Here is a 21,660-nt window from a genome sequence, read left to right as displayed (position 1 = left end):
TTTAAGTTCTATGTGGAACATTTTTCTTAACGTGTCCAGATTTCAGAACGTCAAACTCCTATTAATGAATAAGTGCATAATGTTGGTTATCGACCAATAAAAGTAAGATGTATTGACCACTGACCGTATCCCACATCCTTTGTCTTACATCAGACTCAAATTTCATAGAAATCTTTTGAGGTGTTATTGTTCCCCATTTACAGCTCAGAAAACTGAGGTCCAGAGGAGTTAAGAAAACTGTCTTTTTAAATGCACACAAAGAAAGCAAGACAGAGCTGATTTTGAAAGCTGAATCTGATGGATGTCTGATGGCAAGTCTGGTGGTTTTCATAATGTCGCCCTACTTGGTTCCAGTTTCTGGGGACCTGATTTCTTTCATTGATATTGCCAGCTGACCACTGTGATGTCTTTATTTGGGAAAATCCACACAGCATGTCCAAAGAGCCTGGTGAGGTGACCTAATTTAGGATAGGATTAAAAAAAAACCCAACCTTACAAAAAAACTGATATTTTTGTAGCATATAAAACATAAGAAAGCAGAAAGGAACACTTTTGTATATTCTGAAATTGTCACTTAGAATAAGATATTCTTACAATAATGGAACAAATGTTTTTCATCCAAAAACTATAAGCTAGTTTTGAATATACACTTTTCAGTATTATCATATATTTTCCTGTGAGTATTCTAGCTTCTTTAAGTATTTAGGTATAAGTATATCATCTTAAAACTTGGTTTCCAAGCAGTGCTTGGAAGGTCAGTCTTAAAAATTCTATGGCATGCCTGAAAAATTCTAGCTAGTCCACATTTACCTTGGTCATTGCTGCCTCCTTTTTCTTTTTCTGCATCACTCAGTTGTCCTGAACTTTATGACCACTTTTAGCTTCCTCACATTCCTTCCATTAAATTAACTGTCATTTATTGCCTCTTTTCTAAGAATTGCAACACTTAACAACACAGCCAGCCAACCCTATTGGTCTCCTGTCCCTCTAAAATCTTTGGCCTGACCTGGTGGGGATTGCTGGCTACCTGCACCAGTGTTTGGCCTTTTCCAGGAAATAGCAAATGCAGTTCACATTGAGGGTTTGGGGGACTTGTAAAAGAGGAAGCCACCTCTACAAGTAGTATCTGGGACCCACCTGTAGTCTTCTCATAATGGGTGTGACCAGAGGACCATTTTTGTGCTTGAACATGTTGCAAGAATTTGGAAAAGGGCCAGGGAGGCTGGAAGGGCTGGGAGCAGTGGGAGGCTTCATAATGAAGACCAACCAGGGTTTGGGTTTGCTTCCTAGGATGAAGTGCTTGTTTCTTTTCCTTTGCTTTTGCCCTCTTCTCTTGTTCTTTTTTTCTCTTTCCCATCTTTTTTTTTTTTTTTTTTTTTTTTTTTTTTGGTGGATGGGGGTAAGGGATTGAACTTGGGGAACTCGACCACTGAGCCACATCCCCAGCCCTATTTTGTATTGTATTTAGAGACAGGGTCTCCCTGAGTTGCTTAGTGCCTTGCTTTTGCTGAGGCTGGCTTTGAACTGCAGTCCTCCAGCTTTAGCCTCTCAAGCAGCTTGGATTACAGTCTTGAACCAGACTTGGAGCCTCACTGTCAGCTGTGCCATCCTGGCACATAGTAGAGATTTGGTTTATCAAGCAAAGGAAAGAGAGTGGAATGAATCTGACATAGTTTTCCCATGTAGATATATGAAAACAACACAGTGAAGCCACCATCATGTATATCTGTAAGAATGGGACTCTAACTAGAATAAGATGTACTCCATGCTTGTTTAATTGCATCAAAATGGATTCTGCTGTCATGTGATGGAAATTTTAAAAAGTTTTCTAGTTACTGTCATGTGTAACTAAAAAGAACCAATAAAAATTTTGGTTTATGGGTTGTAGCTCAGTGGTAGAGCACTTGCCTAGTATGTGTGAGGCACTGAGTTTGATTCTCAGCACCACATAAAAGTAAATAAATAAAATAAAGGTACTGTGTCCATCTACAACAAAAAAAAGAAGTTTGGTTTATTAAATGAGCAGATAAATGTGCTCCTTCATCCCAACTTTCTCTTACTTGGATCAAGGTTTCTTGTTTTGTTTTGCTTTTGTCTAAGACAACTAGCTGAGAAGAATCCCTGCAACATACTTCATGACCTGGAAAAAGGTCATGAAGCTATGTAAAGCTCTCTCCTTTCAAAGGGGAGGACGAGTCTTTCCTCTCTCAGGGCCAATCTCAGTTTGGCAAAGATGAGAATTTGTTTATGATTTCAAACCTAACAAACTTCCTGATTTAAAATGAAAGCTAACTTAATATTCTTTATTGCTTCTTGGAATCTGATCTTGGCGAGATTAATACTGTGAAGTAAGATGATTCTTGTGGAATTTTTGACTGAGCTCAATTGAAATGGCAAGGATCTAATTTTCGAAAAGGTCCCTCACCTCTTGCCCCTCATCTTCAATCCGTATGTACAGGCTTTTAGTGACTGGCCTGGAACCTGTGCCCTTTGCTGAGGCACTCTTCAGAGTAATTTTGTGCAGGGGGAGCCTCATGAAATATCAAAAGGATGGTTTCCATTTATGCATATTCCCCAAATGCAGCGGACAGAGGAGAAATGTTGATTATGTCTGCTTTAAAAAAAAAAAAAAAAAAGTCTTCTAGTTGCCTAGTGATTGAAGGGGCCTTGGAAATAGCCATTGGGTGATTTCATTTTCCTGCACCACCACACCAGCCTTGATGAAGTAGCAGAGTCCAAATAGAGATGTCAACTGTGTTGTTGGAAGGTTCAGACGTCTTGCTTAGGGGGATGAGTGCAGTTAACACTTTGACAATATCTGGAGGTGTCTCTAAGCCTGTGCATTTCAATATAGTGGCTACTGGTCAAGTGTGGCTATTTGCATTTAAATTAATTAAAATTAAATGATATGAAATTAGTTTATCTGCCTCTGAGCCACATTTTAAGTGCTCGGTGGCCACATATGGCTGCTGAATTGGACACTACAGAAATAAATTTCCATCACTGAAGAAAGTTTCGCTGGGAAGTGCTGTTCCAGGGTGCTGGATGCTTAGATGGTGCATCTTCTGCAAGATGCCTGACTTTTCTAGAATGGCCAGGAGCAGTCCCAGGAGGTACAGCTTAAAATAGACAAGTAGATCGGCAAATAGTTTTGGTCTGCCTATGGCCAGGAGTTGGGTGATGCCCATAGGTACAACTAGCAGATTGAAACCCAGTAAGGAGGGAGGCAGTGGACTGGTTTAGACTAAAATCAGAATCTAAGTATTGTGCAACAAACATTTGCCAGGATCTATGTTGGTTGCTTTTGTTTTGTTGTCTTTATTTAAGTTTCTAAGATAATGGCCTCGTTTTTATACCTTAGGAAGCTGAGATTCACAGGTGACATGTAAAAGGTCACACAGGGGCCAGGACCACGTAAGAAAATTGTGCTTCTAACTTTTAAGTTTCATGCTTTTCTCACTTTAAGGATGGGCACAGGAAATAGGGAGCAGGTAGGTAAAGGACCCATAGTCCTAAGTCACTCCATTCCCATGGAGCCTGGCTCAGCCTCCTGCTCAGGGTCATTATTAAGAGCCAAGGCTAAAGTGGGTTATACTTCCATGGGAAGTTTTAGGAATGGAATGAGGATTTGTTGAATCTAGAATCAAGGATGAAAATGTGATAAAAATTACAATTTGAGAGCAGGCACTGTTCTATGTGCCAGGGCACTTCCTTAAGCATTTTATATTAATTAACTCATTTAATCTCATAACTAACCTATGAGGTAGATACTGTTTTTACCCCTGTTTTAGAGATGAGGATACCGAGGTGTAGGGAGAGAAATTGTCCAAACTCAAAAGCCAGGAAGTGGCTCTGTAAAGACTCTCAGAGGGCTCTGAAGCGAGGTAGGGGGTGTAAGTGCCTGAAGTTCCTGTGTGTCATGCAGTAGGGACTAGAGGAGAGGTGGAGTCTAAGTCCAGTCTGGTGTTTCATATTCACACCAAACGACAACAGCAACACCTCAACAAGTCCCAGACAAAATTCACTTGCAAGTAGTACACTGCAGACTAACAGAGTTTGCAACTATTTAATTTTCATATGTTGCACCAGAGACCTGAAGAGAGGGAATGAGTCACCCAGTGCCTCATGGAGAACAGCCCAGCAATCCACTGCCCTTTATGACACCTTTCCCTGCCTCCAGTATTACAGCTTTAACCCCTTCAACAAATAGCTGCTTCTCCAAGGGAAAACTGGGTAGAAATTTCTGGAGGCCCCTTCATGTGAGTCAGCATATAAACTCTCTTTTGTCCTCTATTCCACTTCAGCTGTTCCATGGGTGTCTTGAGTTGTATGCAAGCAGAGTTTGATATAGGAAAGGCATCAGAGAGGTGAGTAGAAGATCCTGGCTTTTAAAAACATGATTTAACGCTGATTTCTGTCTGTGTTTTCATGGGTACTTTGTTTCAGCAAAGAAAAGGCAGTTTGGTAAACATAGTTCCAACAGCCATAAAGACATGTGTAGGATCCTTCATCCAGCTCATGGGGCCTATGGGCAATGAGTCTGTCTTTTTTACCAGGGATCTTAGCTCTCTACTACCACCATTAACCCTGGCTTAGGTGGAAGGCTCAGGGGCTTGGTTGGAGAGCGTATTCACTCATTTCCTTCCTTCCTTCCTTCCTTCCTTCCTTCCCTCCCTCCCTCCCTCCCTCCCTCCTTCTTTCCTTCCTTCCTTCCTTCCTTCCTTCCTTCCTTCCTTCCTTCCTTCCTTCCTTCCTTCCTTCCTTCCCTCTTTCTTTCTTTCTTTCTTTCTTTCTTTCTTTCTTTCTTTCTTTCTTTCTTTCTTTCTTTCTTTCTCTTATTTGTTCTAATTAGTTATACATGACAGAAGCACTTTGACACATCATACATAAATGGAGTATAACTTCTCACTCTTCTGGTTTTACATGATGTAGAATCATACCAGTCACAAAGTCATTTGTGCACATAGGGAAATAATGTCCAATTCATTCTACTCTTCTTCCTACCCCCATACTCCCTTTCCTCCCTTCACTCCCTTCTGTCTAATCCTAAGTACCTCTATTCTTCCCTAGCCTCCGTCCATCCCATTGTTAATCAGCATCCACATATCAGAGAAACATTTGGCCTTTGGTTTTTGGAATTAGCTTATTTCACTTAGCACAGTATTCTCCATCTCTATCCACTTACCAGCAAATTCCATAGTTTCATTCTTATTTAAGGCAGAGTAATATTCCATTGTGTATATATACCACATTTTCTTTATCCATCTGTTGAAAGGCACCTAGGTTGGTTTCCATAGTTTAGTTATTGTGAATTGGAGCTCATTCTTTTCTGACAGGAGAATTGAGGAGTGAGGTGAGATATTATTAGACACACTGAGACATAGGCTATATTTGTAGCCAGTAGGACCAGGAGTCTGCCCGCCTCCTATTCTAAGCAGGGATATGGAGGGACCCAGCAACTCCTTCAGCTTTTCTGCCTCTTGCTTTCCTACACAGGAAAGCATCAAAAGCTGAAACTTAGTTTTACCTCTATCAATTGCACATACCATGACTTATCCCAAACAAACTTGTGATGAATATTAAATTCATCCCCATTTTACAGATAAGGAAACAAACTCTTAGAGACTAAATCCTACAGGAAAAAATAGTTTGAACTCAGCACCTCCAAAGCCTTAGGCTACATTCCTTTCACACTGCATTTGCCTTGGCTCTTTCAGAGGACAATTCAAATTCAGACAGACCCATGCTAGGGCCTCACTCTGTGCCCACAAGTACAGAGCTCTGTGCAAAAGGCCGGGGTGGGCCTGTTGTTTTTCTAGATCTGGTATGCTGTCTAAAACCTCAACGATGGTTTTCTGACAGTCATATTAAATATGTAGCTTTGATAGGAATATTAATTACTTACAGTATTGTTCATGCCTCATTTCCTTCCAATGCTAAACATTTGAAAAGTAATTCACTTTCCCCTCTCACTTTATGCATCACTCATTTCCTCTATCCTTCTTCTGTAACCTCTGCCTGTCTCCTCTCACTTTTCCTTTTCCCTTCCTCCTGCTTCTCTGTGAATGGCAGGAGACCCCAGTTGGTTATTATTCACTGCACACAGCTGTTAAATTGAACCCAGAGTGAATGTCAGCCTGTGATGGAAGAGCTGCAGCATCAGCTCCATCCTGATGAGCACCCCGTGCTTCCTGGGGTGGGAAGCACGAGGAGCTGCCCACCAACCCCTTTCAGGGTACGAGTGCCCCTCTGTGCAAGGCAGTCCCCCACTGGGAGAGGTGGGCAGTGGTTTCGTGGGACTCCGTTGAGTCCTGCTCTTAATCGATCTCCCTTGCCCTGCTCTCGGGCTTGCTTTCGCCTCTGCCTTTCCGCACCACACCGTGTGGAAGAGCTGTTCCGATGGCATGGGCAGTCAAGCCTGCCGTTTCCCAGCTAAAAGCTTTATTCATGGAAGAAATAATGTGAGGAGATGGAAAAAAACAGGGAAGGAGAATTAAAGAGCCTGAAGTGAACAGGTACTTGAATACCTTCCCATGTGTGTCTGCAGCTCATCTACCCCCTGCAAGGGATAGACCACAGCGATTGATTGCAAGTATTCTGTAGGAAACTCCTCCAGCCATCCTGTCATTTTGAGGGTATCTCTGTGTGTATTGGGGTGGAGGGAGAGTCTGAGGTGTAGATGAGGATTCATGACAAAGGGTGGGAGAAGACATCATCTTCCCTTGAAGCCATGGATGACAAGGGATCCTCCTGAAAAGTAGAAGATAAGGGACCCTCCTAAATAGCAGAAGACATGATTTCAATTTATTGCCGGGAGTGAGCAGGGAGGTAAGGAGAACTGTGTAAAGAAAATCACTACTGAAACAAACTGTACAGAGGTCGGGGGTTGGCCCCTATTTTCCAAGTTGCAGGATCAGAGAACGTTTCTGAGCTCATCAGCTGTCCTTGGCAGAGATCTCCTTGTATCTTCTTCCTGAGGCTTCTCCTCCCAGTCCCTAGGGAGGACCTGGCACCCAGGCTGTGACATCTGATCCTTCCTGTGGTCCCCTCAGGCTGAAACACTAGGTGTTCAATCATCATCCATTCCTTTATTCAAAAGTATCATCTTATTCTGCTTTGGACTCATTAGCCCTTATTTTCTCTTTTCTTGTAAATTCTATGTTAAATGTTAGAGATACAAAAATGAATGGGATGCAGTTGTTTTCCAGATGAGTTCATGACCTAGGGGAAGAGACAGACAAGACTTACCATGATGCTAAGTGTCACAATGAAGGTGCCTATAGGATCTCACAGAAGGACAGAAAGGGACCTGGAGGAGGGGCAGGCTGGGGAAACTCAGGAAGGCTTGGAAATGCCTTGTAAGTGAAGGTGATGCTTTACATTGGGATTTGATGGCTAGATAAGGAGGAAATGAAAGGGCATCTTGGGTACCCTTCAGCTGGAGAGTTAAGACACAGAGATGTGAACAAGCATGAAAATTTGGAAAACTTTCAAATAAAGGGCAATACATTTGGTGTAAATGGGCTCATGAGAGATGCCAAGAGATGAAAGTAAAAAGCTATGAAAGATGCAAACAAAGATCATTTTATATCATGCTAAGGGATTAATTTTGGACCATATCCTGAGAGCTGTGGGAATCTGCTGAGGAATCTTTAAACAGAGAAGTGACATAATGAGATGTAAACTTTATATAAAAAAATTCCTTAGGAAATGATATGTAGGGTTTGTACAGAGTGGTGGGAACTGGTGACAGAGCTCATTTTTGGGTCTTCCCAGTAATCCAGACAGAAGAGGTAAAGGGCTGAGCCAGAGCAATGACAGAGACATGGGATGGAGAGAGAACTTGGGCAACAGGATTCACTACAGACAGGAGAGCTGCAGGTTCTCTGGGAGAGAGAAGGCAGCCTGTTGCTAGCATAATCATGATCATGCCCACGTTTTCCCATTCCATCCAAGCCCAGTTCAATTTTCATCCCCTCACATAACTCCAAGTTATTATAGAGACACTGATTCCTGTAAATACTCTCTGGAAGAAATTTGGGGGTGTTTACACGCAGGTCCTCTCAGTTTTACAAGACTCTAAGCTCTTCAAGGGAGGACACACAACCTATTTATCCATCTACAATGTGCAGCGTTCAGCTCTCCAGGGATACTTAAGTATTTAATGGTAATAAGATCTGAGCCCCAGGAGCATTATTACAATTGTCAGTAATAGAATAACTAGGTTTGGAAGCAGTTTGGCTAAGTTTAAATTTTATAAGAAAATCTCAATTATATGAACTTTTGAACAGAGTGAAACCTATTCCCGAATTATAACATAAATCTGGCTTCTGCTTTCAGTTTTCCTAAATAAATATTTTAGTTGATTTAATAGGATGTAGTTTCTCAAAGTAGAGAAGGTGGTAGTCTTTGTTGCTCAGTAATCTTGGATAATCAATCTGGTCTTCAGAACGAGAACTTGTATATGGATGTTTGGTGTTTTCTAGTTCAGGTTTCTTTTCTCTGTTCTCATATTTATATAAATCAGGATAGCCACTGTCAGTTCATTGCTTATTTGCAGCCTCCTTTTCTCTCTCCCGTTTATTTCTTTGTTGCATGATCTTCATTACTCCTAGGTAGTCTAGGCATAACTGGATTCTGCTTTCAGTCTGTACCTTGTCTATACCTTGAGGCCCTTTCTTCCTGAATCTTTCTAGTCTCTGTCCTCATTTCAGGACAAGTAAAGCATCAGCTGTCAGGTCGCTGGATGCAATATGTTTTCACAGAGCATTAGTGCTGGGCACCAGACCGTGCTGCGCCTGTGTCTGTTATGATACATCCAGTTGATATCTTTCCCTCAGACCTTGATGAGCCCGACCAGAAAGTTTCACTGGTTTTAAGAACAAAACTTATTATCTCTGCCCTCTTCTTACACTTGAGCCTGACTCACTAGGACAAGTGATGCACTCCAGTGGCACTAAGCTGAGGGCGCTCTTGTTACTGACTGTTTCAATACAAAAAATAGGCCTGACTTCCCAGCGTTGAACCCAGGTAGTCTTTATCAAAGATGGGGTCACATGAGTGGGTATCGTTTTTATCTATTTCATTGCTCCTCTCAGCTAGCCCTAGGTTCCCATGTGGATGTCTGCATATATACGTAGTAAGTCAACTTTAAACGACGCCCTCTTTAACATGGCCTGCCTGAGCCATGGAATTTGGAACTCCACAATTTTACCATGTTTGCTGCCAAAACATCAATTGATTTTGATGAGCCTGAGGAGGGCAGAAGAAGTGAGGGAATTAAGTTATGTCACTTTCTTGGAGACTGCCCTCATTACAGAGCCAGCAGCCATCTCTACTAAGCACAGTGTGTACAGGGAATCCCCAGGGCTCCTCATTCTATCACTTCTGCTACTTACCAGTCAGTTGTAGGTTCCATCAAAGTGGACCTTCTGTTGTGTAGCAGCGCAACTGTGTGCTTTGTTTTGTACACTATTAGGTCACTTTGGAATATATTTTTTTCAATTCCATGCAATTCCTAAATATATTGGCATGTAGTTGGGAAAAGTCCCAAGCAAGAGGCAACGACTTGAGATAAGTCTTGGAGAAAATGGTGCAATTTAACTTTTAAAATGACAAGTTCAGGGCAGGATGTAACAGTAGACTTCAAGTATGGGAAATGCTGTCACAAGGAAAGGATTAAAATTGTTCTCTGTCTCCCTAAAGAGCAGAACTAGACATGAGGTAAGAGGAGACAGCGTTCCATTGGTAAGGAAGGACTTTAGAGGGTAATGATTAAGGATTTTTGCTTTGGCATCAAGCTTCTTAAGTTTCAGCCCACCATCTGCCAGTTACCAGCCATATCAACTTGGGTAAAATTTTTCTAACTCTTCTAATCTTTAATTTTCCTACCTATAAAATGAGGATAATATTAGTATCTATCTTGTGAATTTTTATGGTTATCAGTTGGCATAAAGCCAGGCATGTGCCCTCAGCATCAGGCATACAGTGGTAGCATTGGTAGGTAGAGTCTGGGATGCTCTCAAAATAGTTGTACATTTTGACAACAGTTTCCAGGGTTTCCTATTACAACTGAGCACTATCAGGTGTTTTTTTCCCCCAATAAGGAGTTCTTTGGTGTATTTATGTATGATTTTCTTATTTTCTCCCCTTGGATGGAAGAGCTGGTAGAGAACTGGGAAGATTTATCTTCTAGAATAATTAAGTGCATTGATATTCCTGTGATGTTTAGGAGAAGGACGCATAGAACATCATGAGTTCAAATTAACTGGAGCATGGAGTCAGATGGATGAAGATATCGTGCTGATTTGGCAAAAGTTGAATAAGGATTTCTTTCTTAAATTATGAAGTGCTGTTTTAGAATTTTTAAGTATGTTACTCATTTCCAATTAAGGCATTCATGGTCACGAATAGGTCCAATGCCATTCATGTACACTCTTTTCAAAGAAAGGATGAATTATTTTATCCTGAATTTTAAGAAATATTGAAAGAACGAAAGCTATGGTTTTTATTTTCTCAAGCCCTTGTTTATAAGAAGTTGAGGTTATAATATGTGCAGGTGCACAGATCTCAAGTGTACAAGTTAGTGAATTTTTGCATATGTATATGCCCATGTAACCAAAAAGATAAATTTGTAACACAAGGTAGAGAGATCCCTCATGCCTGTTTCTGGTAAATGCCATCCCCTGCCCTGATAGAACCACTATGCAGACTTTCAGCAGCCTTTGCTAAGTTCTGCCTGTTCTGAGCTTCATATAGAGGGACTCAAACAGCAGTGCTCTTGAGTCCGGAGGCTTTTGCTGAGCATATTGTCTGTGAGATTCTTTCGTATTGTTGCATATGACCAGTTTATGCAAAAAGCTTCTTATTTTTAAATAGTTTTCCATGTAGAATAAATGGATTTATTATAGATAAATCCTTGGTAGGAATGTGAGGCCAGAAGGAATCTTACACAACTTCATGTCCGTGTCCTTGGATTTACAAATGAAGTGTCTAACACTAAAAGATAATAAGTAACTTGTACAGTTAATGAGTGGCTGAGTAACAGGGAATGCAATATCTTCACAAAGATAGATCTATTGCAAATATTATTCTCAGCAAGAGTGAAGCACATAGCATCTGAATTATACATAGAAAGTGTGAATTATTTAAAATTACAAATTACCACTACACAAATTAATCCTCTTCACTGTTGGACGAACTCCTTGCATTGTGCACAGATTTTGACAATGGCATTTTTAGAATGTTTGTTCTGATTGTCCAGATACAGAAGTTATTGTCATCATGTCCACTCACACAAGTCATGAAATGTTGAACACATCAACATGGAGTTGATTTTGGTAGTGTAAATCTTCAACTCTCCCTTTCTTCCTCTCTCTGCCTACAACAGGCCATGTGAAAACCAACGTTTCCCCATTTATAACATCTCTATATCATCTCTATATCATCAAGTGGGTAATTGCCTTTCCATAATCCTAATAGTCCTGAAACTCAAAAAGTTGTTTTTATAATTAATTGAATGTAGCAAAACTGTAAAATAAGGAGATGGAAGGAGGTGGGAGAGTCCTCTTCTATGACCAGCACCCTTTAAACTTTGACACCGCAGTTTAGGAGACAAGGTCTCAGCTGCCTGTGGACTTGTGGATTTTTCTTGTAATTAGGAAACCAGGTACAAAGTGGAAAATGTTAAGCGACAGACATAAACAATGGCCATTCCACTTCTGGGAATATGGCAGTGCGACTATTCAGCCCAATTCTCTGTCAAAAACATTTTTAAAAGTACTGGATAAAAAGGATGTTTTAAAAGCCTCTAATTGCTATAAGAAAATGAGGACTCATGGGGCTAAAATCAAAGGGAGAAAAAAGCATCGTGAGCTACTAGATATTGGGCTGCAGTTTTGATGATCTGGCTAAAGAGGGCACAAACAAAGCCTGGAACTCAGCCCAAGTGGGGACCCTAGGGAAAACCACCTATATTAAGCTGGAATCTTTGAACCAGAACCTGTGGTCACATTCCCCAGGCAATTCTGTGGAGAGCTACCTTGAGACTAAGCAGAGGGGGACCAAGAATGGGGAAAATGAAAGAAAACCTATCCCCGCGGAATTGTAACTTCAGTTGGCACCTGGCTCACTGGAATACTTGTACACTGTATGTGCATCATTGGATGGTCAAGAGCCCTCCAGCAGTAAATTTAGTCTGAGGGCTTCTGTGTTAGTAGTCCTCCTAAGCAACCAGCAGAAGCAGAAGCCTAAGTCTTTTGGAGGAAGAAACTTTCATCCTAGACAGCTGGAAAACACTTCTATACCCTTCCATTTTCAAGGGTAGAGAGCAGTCAAAAATAACTAGCACACAACAAAACCACCAAGAACCGGAAGAAACAAGTTTAGAAACAGATCAGCAAGTTCTCCAGATCCGTAATCACCAGGCGCATATTATGAAACTACCCTTAACCACATTCAAAGGAATAAAAGGAGAGCTGAAAAATGTCTCCAGGAACTGGGAAAGTACAAAAAGCATTCTAGATTTGTAAAAAGAACCAACTAGAACTTCTAGGAACAGCAATGAAAATAACTGCAAGAAAAAATTCATATGAGAGGGTTAGCAACTAATTGGTATATGTATACCTGAAGAAAGTTCAGTGGACTGGAGGTAGATCTGAAGAATTCCCCAGAAGGCAGCAGGGGGAGACCATCCTCCCTGTCTTCCATGTATGTAATTGGAGTTTGAAGAATAATGTGAGAACATAGGCAGAAATACATACTTGAAGAAATAATGCCATAAAATTTTCCTTGATCACATAATGACAAAAAGTTTAATTTATTTGAAATATATAACAATTTTGAATTTATACATAAAACTTCAGTTCAAAATTCTGTATTTTTATTTACCTACCTGTATTTCTGAATGGATAAATAGGTCTACAAGAAGAAAAAAAGTCAAACCCATCAATTCAAGAGGTCTAATGGATGCTAAGAAACAAATAAATGTATTTTTTTCTCCAGTTGTCTATTTTATTTTTATTTTAAAATTTTTAAAAAAAATTGTTTTAATTGGTTATATCTGACAGTAAAATGCATTTTGACACATGGTACACAAATGGAGCATAACTTCTCATTCCTCTGACTGAACATGGTGCTGAGTCACACAACATATTTTAAATTTACATCTCAAAATGATTTCTGTCTTAAAATTATATCATAATATTACAGCAGAAATAGACTAACTGGAGAATATATTTTAAAAAGTTACAGAAAAATGAAAGATTATTGTAAAGAAATGGTAGGCACACTAACTCCTGAATTCTCAGTAACAATAATAGGAGCCAGAGGATCATAGAAACTTTATGCATAGAAAAAAAAAAAACAGTCCCTTAGAATTCTACACAAGTGAAAATATCTTTTGAGAATGAAGTAAAACGTCATAAAATTAGTAAAATAAAAAGTCAAAATTTTATTTAATTTAATTAATTTATTTAATAACTACAATACTAATAGTGAAAAATACATGACAGCAAAAAATGTAATAAAATAGGCAGTGAGGAAAATGTGGTTAAAGTATCCGAGATACTTAGTTTTCTGAGAGAAGGGTAAAGATATTAACTAACTTTAAACTTTGATCAATTAAGTATTTATGTTTTAATTTCTTGCATTTTCACTAAAACAATAGAAACCAAGAGTCTAATTTATAATTAGTAGATGGGAAATTAAAATGATAAAAATAATCAGAATCCAAAAGAAGGCAAAAAAAAGAGAGACAGAGAGAAAAAAAAAGAAGGGAGGAGAGGTAGATCAGATAGAAAGCAAATTTTAGTGATAACTATAAACTCAATAATTATATTAAAGTTTTTCTAAATAAAAATAATCATCAAATTGGATATTTTAAACTAGTGATATGCTGTTTATAAAGTGACGTGTCTAAAATATAAGGATTCTGAAAGAATGAATATAAACAGTTGGAAGAACATATAGCATGTCAACATTAGTAAAAATAATGTTGATATAACATAGGTATATGTTATATCAAGAAGCAATTTAGACAGAAGGATCACTTCAGTTGCTTAAAGTGGAAGTTTCTAGGAAGATATAAGAATTTTAAATTATATGAACCTAGTAGCAAACTGGAAAATATATGCTATCAAAACTAGCAGTTGCATAAGGAGAAACATAGAATATTCACAGAATTATCACAGAAGATTTTAAAAATACTTCTATCAGTCACTTATAAAACAGAGCAACAAAATATCACTATGGATAAAGAAGTTATGATTAATATGAATAACAAATTTGACATGATATGTGTATGTATATATACATATATACTTATACATGTAGGTATACATAGAGAGCAAGAGAAAACACTACCATAGAAATATGCTAAATATAATTTTTTTCAAACATACATTGAACAATTAAAAAATTGACCACTTAGCAGAACTCATATCACATCTCAGTGAATTTCAAAGGACTGAAATCAAGGTCAAAAACCTTATTCTTTCTGATTAATATGATTTAGCTAGAAATAAAAAACTAAAGGGTTACTAGAAAATATCATATGTTTGGAAAAAATAACTCATGTGTTAAAGAAGAAATAATAATAGAAGTTTAGAGACTATTTTAAATTGAACAGTAAATAAAATTCTGTATTTCATTATATGTGAGATGCAGATGAGTAGCCCATGGAAGGAAATTCATGGTCTTTATAGATTATTTTTTAAAAAATAAAGGTTGAAAATTAATGAACTAGATGTCTGTTTCATGATTTTAGAAGAGAAGTAATGTAAAAAAGTGCAAAAGAAAGAAAATCATCAAAGATTGGAAATTAAATTGATAGTAAACATATAGTCTGAGAACTTTTTTTTTTATTTAAAATACACACTTATAAACCTCTGACAGGACTGATCAACAAATAGTGATATAAAGCACAAATGATCTAAGCAATAAAAAGAAGATATCACTATAAATGCTATATGAAATGAACAGTTAAGAAATCACTGTGAAAACATGCTAATGGATATAAAATTTTGTTTAAATAGAAAAATTATTAGAAAATGGCTCACAAATATTTGTTTACAAGTAAGTAGAAAACCCAAATATTATGATCATATGTAGTAAAATGAAATTAAACCCCTATTTCCCACCCTGCATAAAACTCAACTCAAAATGGATCAAGGACTTAGATATTAGACCAGAGACCCTGCACCAAATAGAAGACAGAGTAGGCCTGAATCTTCATCATATTGACTTAGGATCAGACTTCCTTAACAAGACTCCCAAACCATAATAAATCACAGCAAGAATCAATAAATGGGATGGATTCAAACTAAAAAGCTTTTTCTCAGCAAAGGATACAATCACAATGTGAAAAGAGTCTACAGAGTGGGAGAAAATCTTCTCCACACACAGTGCAGATAGAGTACTAATCTCCAAAATTTATAAAGAACTTACAAAACTTTACCAAAAATACAAAGAACCCAATTAATAAATGGACCTAGGAACTGGACAGACACTTTACAGAAGAAGACATACAGTTGATTAATAAATATATGAAAAAGTGTTCAACATCTCTGGTAATTAGAGAAATTCAAATTAATACAACCCTAAGATTTCATCTCACTCCAATTAGAATGGCTATTGTCAAGAACACAAGCAATAACAGGTGTTGAGGTGAATGTAGGGAAAAAGGCATACTTTTACATTGTTGGTGGAGTTGCAAATTGGTGTAGCCACTCTGGAAAGCAATATGGAAATTCCTCAGAAAACTTGGAATGGACCCACTTTTTGACCCAGTTATCCCACTCCTTGGTTTATACCCAAAGGACTTAAAATTAGCATACTACAATAAAGCAGCCACATCAATGTTTATAGCAGCTCAATTCATAATAGCTAGCTTGTGGAACCACCTAGATGCCCTTTAACATGTGAATGGATAAAGAAACTGTGGTATATATACACAATGGGATATTATTCAGCCATAAAAAAGAATAATATTATGGCATTTGCAGATAAACGGATGAAATTGGAGAATATCATGCTAAGTGGAATAAGCCAAACCCAAAAACCAAAGGCCAAATGTTTTTCCCTGATAAGTGGATGATGATATGTAATAGGGGTGGGAGGGTGGGAGTTAAGAGAAGAAAGGAGGAACTCTACATAGAGGGAAATGAGAGAGAGGAGGGGCCAGGGTGATGGTGGAATGAGACAGACATCATTACCCTCTGTAAATGTATGATTACATGAATGGTATGAATCTACATTGTGCAAAACCATAGAAACAAAAAGTAGTACCCCATTTGTGTACAATGAGTCAAAATTCTGTCTGTAAAAATTGAAAAAAAATAAATTATATATAAAAATGATTTAATTGGTAGTACAAGAAATCTTTCTTTAAAAAAGTGCCAAACTGAGATGGCTTCATTGGCAAGTTTTGTCAACCATTAAAGGAAGACAAATTTCACGCTTACACAAACTTTTCTTATGAATAAAGAAAAGAAATGATAATTTTTAGGTTTTTGTTTTAGTGTTTCACAAGTTTTGAATAAACTCAATACCAAACTCGGTAGGTCTCTATGAGAAATAAATTCAGGCCAATTGCACTCATGAATATATATGCAAAGGTTCTTATGAAAATATAGCAAATCAGATCCAACTGTCTTTGAAATCACTCACAAATCATGATGAAACATTCATCTCAGGAATGCAAGGTTGGTTTAATATTCTAAAGTCAATTATAATTCATCACATTAGTGGATTAAAAGAGAAAATTGTATTATTTCAATAGATGCATTATAAACATTTGACAAGCCAGGCATGACGGTGCATGCCTGTAATCCCAACAGTTTGGGAGGCTGAGGCAGGAGGATTACAAGTTCAGAGCCTCAGCAAAGCAAGGTGCTATGCAACTCAGTGAGACCCTGTCTTTAAATAAAATACAAAAAGGGTCTGGGGATGTGGCTCAGTAGTCAAGTGCCCCTGAGTTTAATCCCTGGAACCCCAAAACAAAATAAAAAAAAGAGCACTTGACAACATTCAACATCTATTTATAATTATCAACTCTTAATACACCAGAAAGATCTTTATTATTCTGATAAAGACTACTTACAAAAAAACATGATAATTAATTGTGGTATGTCACAAGTGTTAAATTTAAAAACAAAGACGTAGCACATTTCTACTTGTCTCTAGCAAACGTCTTGTTGTCTCAGACTGTGCAGTGAGGCAGAAATTAAGACAGTGAAGAAACAATACAGAAAGGAAGAAACAAAACTATCATTTTCAGATGGTATGGCTGTGTATGTGGGAATAGAAAACTTAAACATTTATTAGAACTAATAAGATTATAGTAATGTTGTTAGATATGATATATAAAATCAATTATGTTCTTAAGTCAGAAATAATTGCAAATGAAAGTTTAAAATATATCATTTGTAATGTTATAAAATATGATGTAGCTAACAAAAAATGTACTTGCAAAGATCACAGAGAATAATATGAAGCATTATAATCTTAGAAAGAGAAATATACTATACTCTCATATAGCAAGTTCTGTGTTTTAAAACTGTTAGTTCACTAAAGCAATATAGGATTAAATTTGGTCCAAATCGAAATGTAGAGTTTTTTTTGTCTTACAATTTAGCAAATAGATTCTGTAATTTATCTGAAAGTCCAGATAGCTAAGAATTGTTTTGACATTCCTGAAGAGTAAGATCAAAATGGGATGATCTGCTCTACCAGATACCACGGCCGTTTTTAAAAATTCATACTTTTGCAAGAATGTACAAATATATTAATGGAATGGAATGAAGATTTTCTGAAACATAGCCCCATTTTATATATACTTGATAAATGATGTAAGTACATGGAAGATTGTTGGGGAAAAGATTTTTAATCATTGGTGCTGGGAAAATTTGGTATCTACCCCACAAAAGTGAAATAGGTTCCTCACCTCATGGGATATACAAAAATAAATTACAGGTAGACATGAAATATAAATGTGAAAGGTAAAATTCTCGTAGAAGCTAGAGGAATATCTCATGAAATTGGAGTTAGAAAAAAATTTGTATTTAACAAATATTTCTAATAATAAAGGATAAGTTTTATATATTCAATTATGTTAAGTTTAAGACATTTTGTCTATCAGATTACACCATAATAATAGAAAGACAGATCAGATAGTGGGAAAAATGTAAGATATATAGCTGACAGGACTCATAGAGTACTATACTGTTTAATATAATAGCCAGTAGCCACACATAGCTATTTAATTTTAAATGCATTTAATTTAACGTTTTAGGTGCTCATTAGCCACAAGTGGCTACTGGCTAACATATTATCATTGATTTAGATTTTATAAAGGAATATATGTCTAGAATATATAAGGATAATGCCCCTAATTTATATCCATATAAAATAACTTATAAAGAAATGAATATATATGTATTTTCACAGTTAGCAAACATATATTCTCATTGACTTTTTGTCCACCTCAATGGAAATGACTCCTCAGTAAGAAATGAATATTTTTATATAATTAATGAGAATAAAGAATACAATTCAGTAATAAAATGGTCAAATAGACCCTTTGCAGAAGAGAATATCTAGATGGTCAATAAATATATGAAAAAATGTTCGAGCTCAATAGGAAGCAGAAGGATGTAAATTAAAACCACTGTACATTTCCACTGTATTCTCAACTGGGTAAATTTTTTTTTTTAAATTGATAATACCAAATGTTCTGGAAATATAGAATACGAGGAGCTCTTCCACCTTGCTTGAGGAAATATAATTGCCCCAATTTGGAAAAATAATTTGACATTATTTATTAAATTTGGATCTTAGGGAACCTTATAAATTATTTGCAGGGTTCTTGGACAGGAATTGAGATGGCAGGATAACTCCAAAATGGAATCAATCCAGAGTTCTTATCTGCATTCTAATGTTGATTAAGAAACCAAGTATTGCCATGAATGGAACAGTGTATAGCCGTTAAGATGAAGGAACCATAGCTGCACCCAACAGCAAAACCAAATCTCCAGAAATACAGTTTAGAAGGACTGAAGCAAAAGTGAAAAAATATGGTATAATTCTACACATGCAATGTTATAAAAAATGAAACATACTATTTAGGGATGTGTCATTAGATGAAAATTACAAAGAAAGGGAAGAACGTGATTTGGGGGATGCTCAGTGGACTGGAATTGTCATGGAACTGGTAAAGACATGCCCTTTTGGGTTCTGTGAATAGTGTGTATGTGTCCTCTTGGGATACATATATACATATGAGGTTAGGAATATATCATATGAGATCTTCAAAGACTTGAGGACAGTCAGGAAAGTGTTCTTCAATTAAAAAAAAAATCTCTTTGCATACATTGTCTTCCATAAAGCATATCTCTGGATTTCTTGAAAGAAAATGTGGACATAGTTATATCTCCTTAGGTTTCAGCATTAGACAAAATAAAAGTTCTTGACATCATACTGTGCTATTCTTTGTTTATGTTACCTAACAAGAAGTGTATAGTTGACAATTTCCCCTTTTGACTTATTTAATTACAGAAGAACCATTGGGTTCAACTTATAGTTTTGACATATAAATAATCAAATCTAATATTTATAGATTCCTTAATGTATGTCTGGCAATTCTAACCACTATGCTGTGTGCCTAGTGGTTAAAACTGCTTGGGACAAAAGGAGACACCCCTCTAGACATTCCTGCCAATTTTCATTTTCATTTGGATTGAGCAAGGCTTATGTAAGGCACCTCACCAGTTGCCCTGCAACTAAACACTCTTCAACTTGGCACTGACCCACTTACTTTTGCCAGATCATAGTGTCTTGTCTTACTTATTTCTACTGCACATTACCCAGTCTTTATTTTAAAGGGCTGTTTTGCCAATTTAAAGAAGCTACTATTTTCTGTTTTTTTGCTTTAAATGGGTAGGGAACCTCTCATAAGTTGGTCTCATGTGTCAGTATGATTAACTCTCTTCATTTTAGCATCCAATTCTTTTACAATATAATTTACATTGAATCAGATTATGTTGGGTTCTAAATTTTATAAGCTAGTGTGGCTTAAAGCAACTCATTGAATTTTTTGAACTTTAAGTTTTTTCATCCGTAAAATGGGAAAAATAATTCTTTCATAAACTGAGCACAGTATCTGCCAAAACACAATTCTCAGTAAGTGGTCAGGGTGTAGTAGTTATTTGTACCAGAAAATGTGAAAGACAGCCAAGAAAGGACCACATTAGCACTGCCTGTTGTGTTCTGTCCAGATCCAGCATGCAGGATGATCTGGCCAGAATGGCCACCATGGGAGGTGCTCCACCTCTGTCACTAAAAACAGTAGGCTGGAATTGGGTAAGACTGGGTTCCAATTCTTAGCTGCTATTTACTAGAATGGTCTTTGATGAATTACTTAATGTGTTTCCAATAAGCTTTGATTATTAAAGGCAGTAATGTGCATAAATGGCATGACATAGTGACTGGCATATAATTAAGTATTTAGTAAATAATATTCTTATTTTCCCTAATTCTGTTAATCAAGAACATGAGGAGCCTGATAGAAAGAATGACCTGGTAAATCCTTCTACATCAGTATCAGACCCTGATGGGTCCCACTTGCAGTTTTGTAGATGTGGTTAGTTCAACAAGGAGAGGAGAAAAACACACTCAACTCGTGTATATTGTCATAATTTCCTTTCCATCTCTGATCTTCTCATTACGAACAAGCCTTGTAGGTAGAGTCAATGCTGGTCTAAGTGACCCATTCTTTCTTCATAATGAAGATGGCAGAGGGATGTGGGAGGGGAGATAATAAGGACCAAGTTATTAAGATAATCTGTACCCAGGACAGTTTCCCAGTCCAACTAAATAATTGAGTCATATTTATTTACTGTGACTTTTCCCAATAAAAACATGATTTCGTTATTTATCCGTTATCTACTTATCGTGCATCTAAATGCTATCTATCTCTTTCTGCTTCATTGATGTAACTTTAAAAAGGGTGTTGAAAGGTTCATAAACTGTATTTCTGGGAAGAACCTTTGAGATTATCTAATAAAACATATTTCTTTTCTAGATAGAGACCCAGGGCCCAGAGGGTTAAGTCTTTTGCTTGAGTTCACATGGTTATTTCCAAGGGTCCAAGGGCACTGAGCTCAGTGGGACAGCCCACGTTTTCTATAGATTGAAACAGAATGCAGAAGGCTTCAGGAGATCTTCTTCGGGAAATGATAGGTAAAGAGGTTAATATTTTAATCTGACTCTTGTCAAATATTAAAGATTCAGGAGTCTCTTAGCTGATCATCTGTGCTCTTTATTATGCAGTGGTGTTCCTCTCCCCTGCATCTGCTCATGGATAGCTTTTGGCTTTTCCTGTGCACTGGGGGTGGGACTGGGAAACCTCCATTCAGAGTATGCTAACAGAGTACGTGATGGCCTGGACAGTTTCTGCAACAGGCCTTAGCTGTGCTGAGGCCTTGGTTTCCCTGCTCCTGAGCTGCATGTCTGAGACTGACTAAAGTGAGGAGTTCTGGGAAAATACTCTCAGTCAGCGAGAAACTTTTCCAACACATCAGGCTTTTCCCTAGTTCTTGTCCATTTCTGAGAGTTGGGGATGGAGGTGAGTGGGAGGAAAGGAAGCTGAATGATTTTCCCTTTTAG

General features: G+C 37.4%; 1 protein-coding gene across 3 annotated transcripts in view; it reads left to right on the top strand.

The window, feature by feature from the left end:
- GRIN2B (glutamate ionotropic receptor NMDA type subunit 2B) overlaps positions 1-21,660 on the top strand; it is a 408,813-nt gene that overhangs the window by 64,113 nt on the left and 323,040 nt on the right. The window contains exon 4 of one of the 3 annotated variants that reach the window (XM_079140031.1): positions 4,305-4,367. The exons of the other annotated variants lie outside the window; for them this stretch is intronic. The gene's annotated coding sequence lies outside the window, so the exon portion shown is untranslated. The remainder of the gene's footprint in view (positions 1-4,304; positions 4,368-21,660) is intronic. 3 annotated transcript variants of the gene reach the window in all.

Source organism: Sciurus vulgaris, assembly GCF_902686455.1.
Source record: "Sciurus vulgaris genome assembly, chromosome: 5".
Taxonomy (NCBI): Eukaryota; Metazoa; Chordata; class Mammalia; order Rodentia; family Sciuridae; genus Sciurus; species Sciurus vulgaris.
Note: the sequence above shows the minus strand (reverse complement) of the source record. Positions and strands in the feature narration are given on the sequence as shown.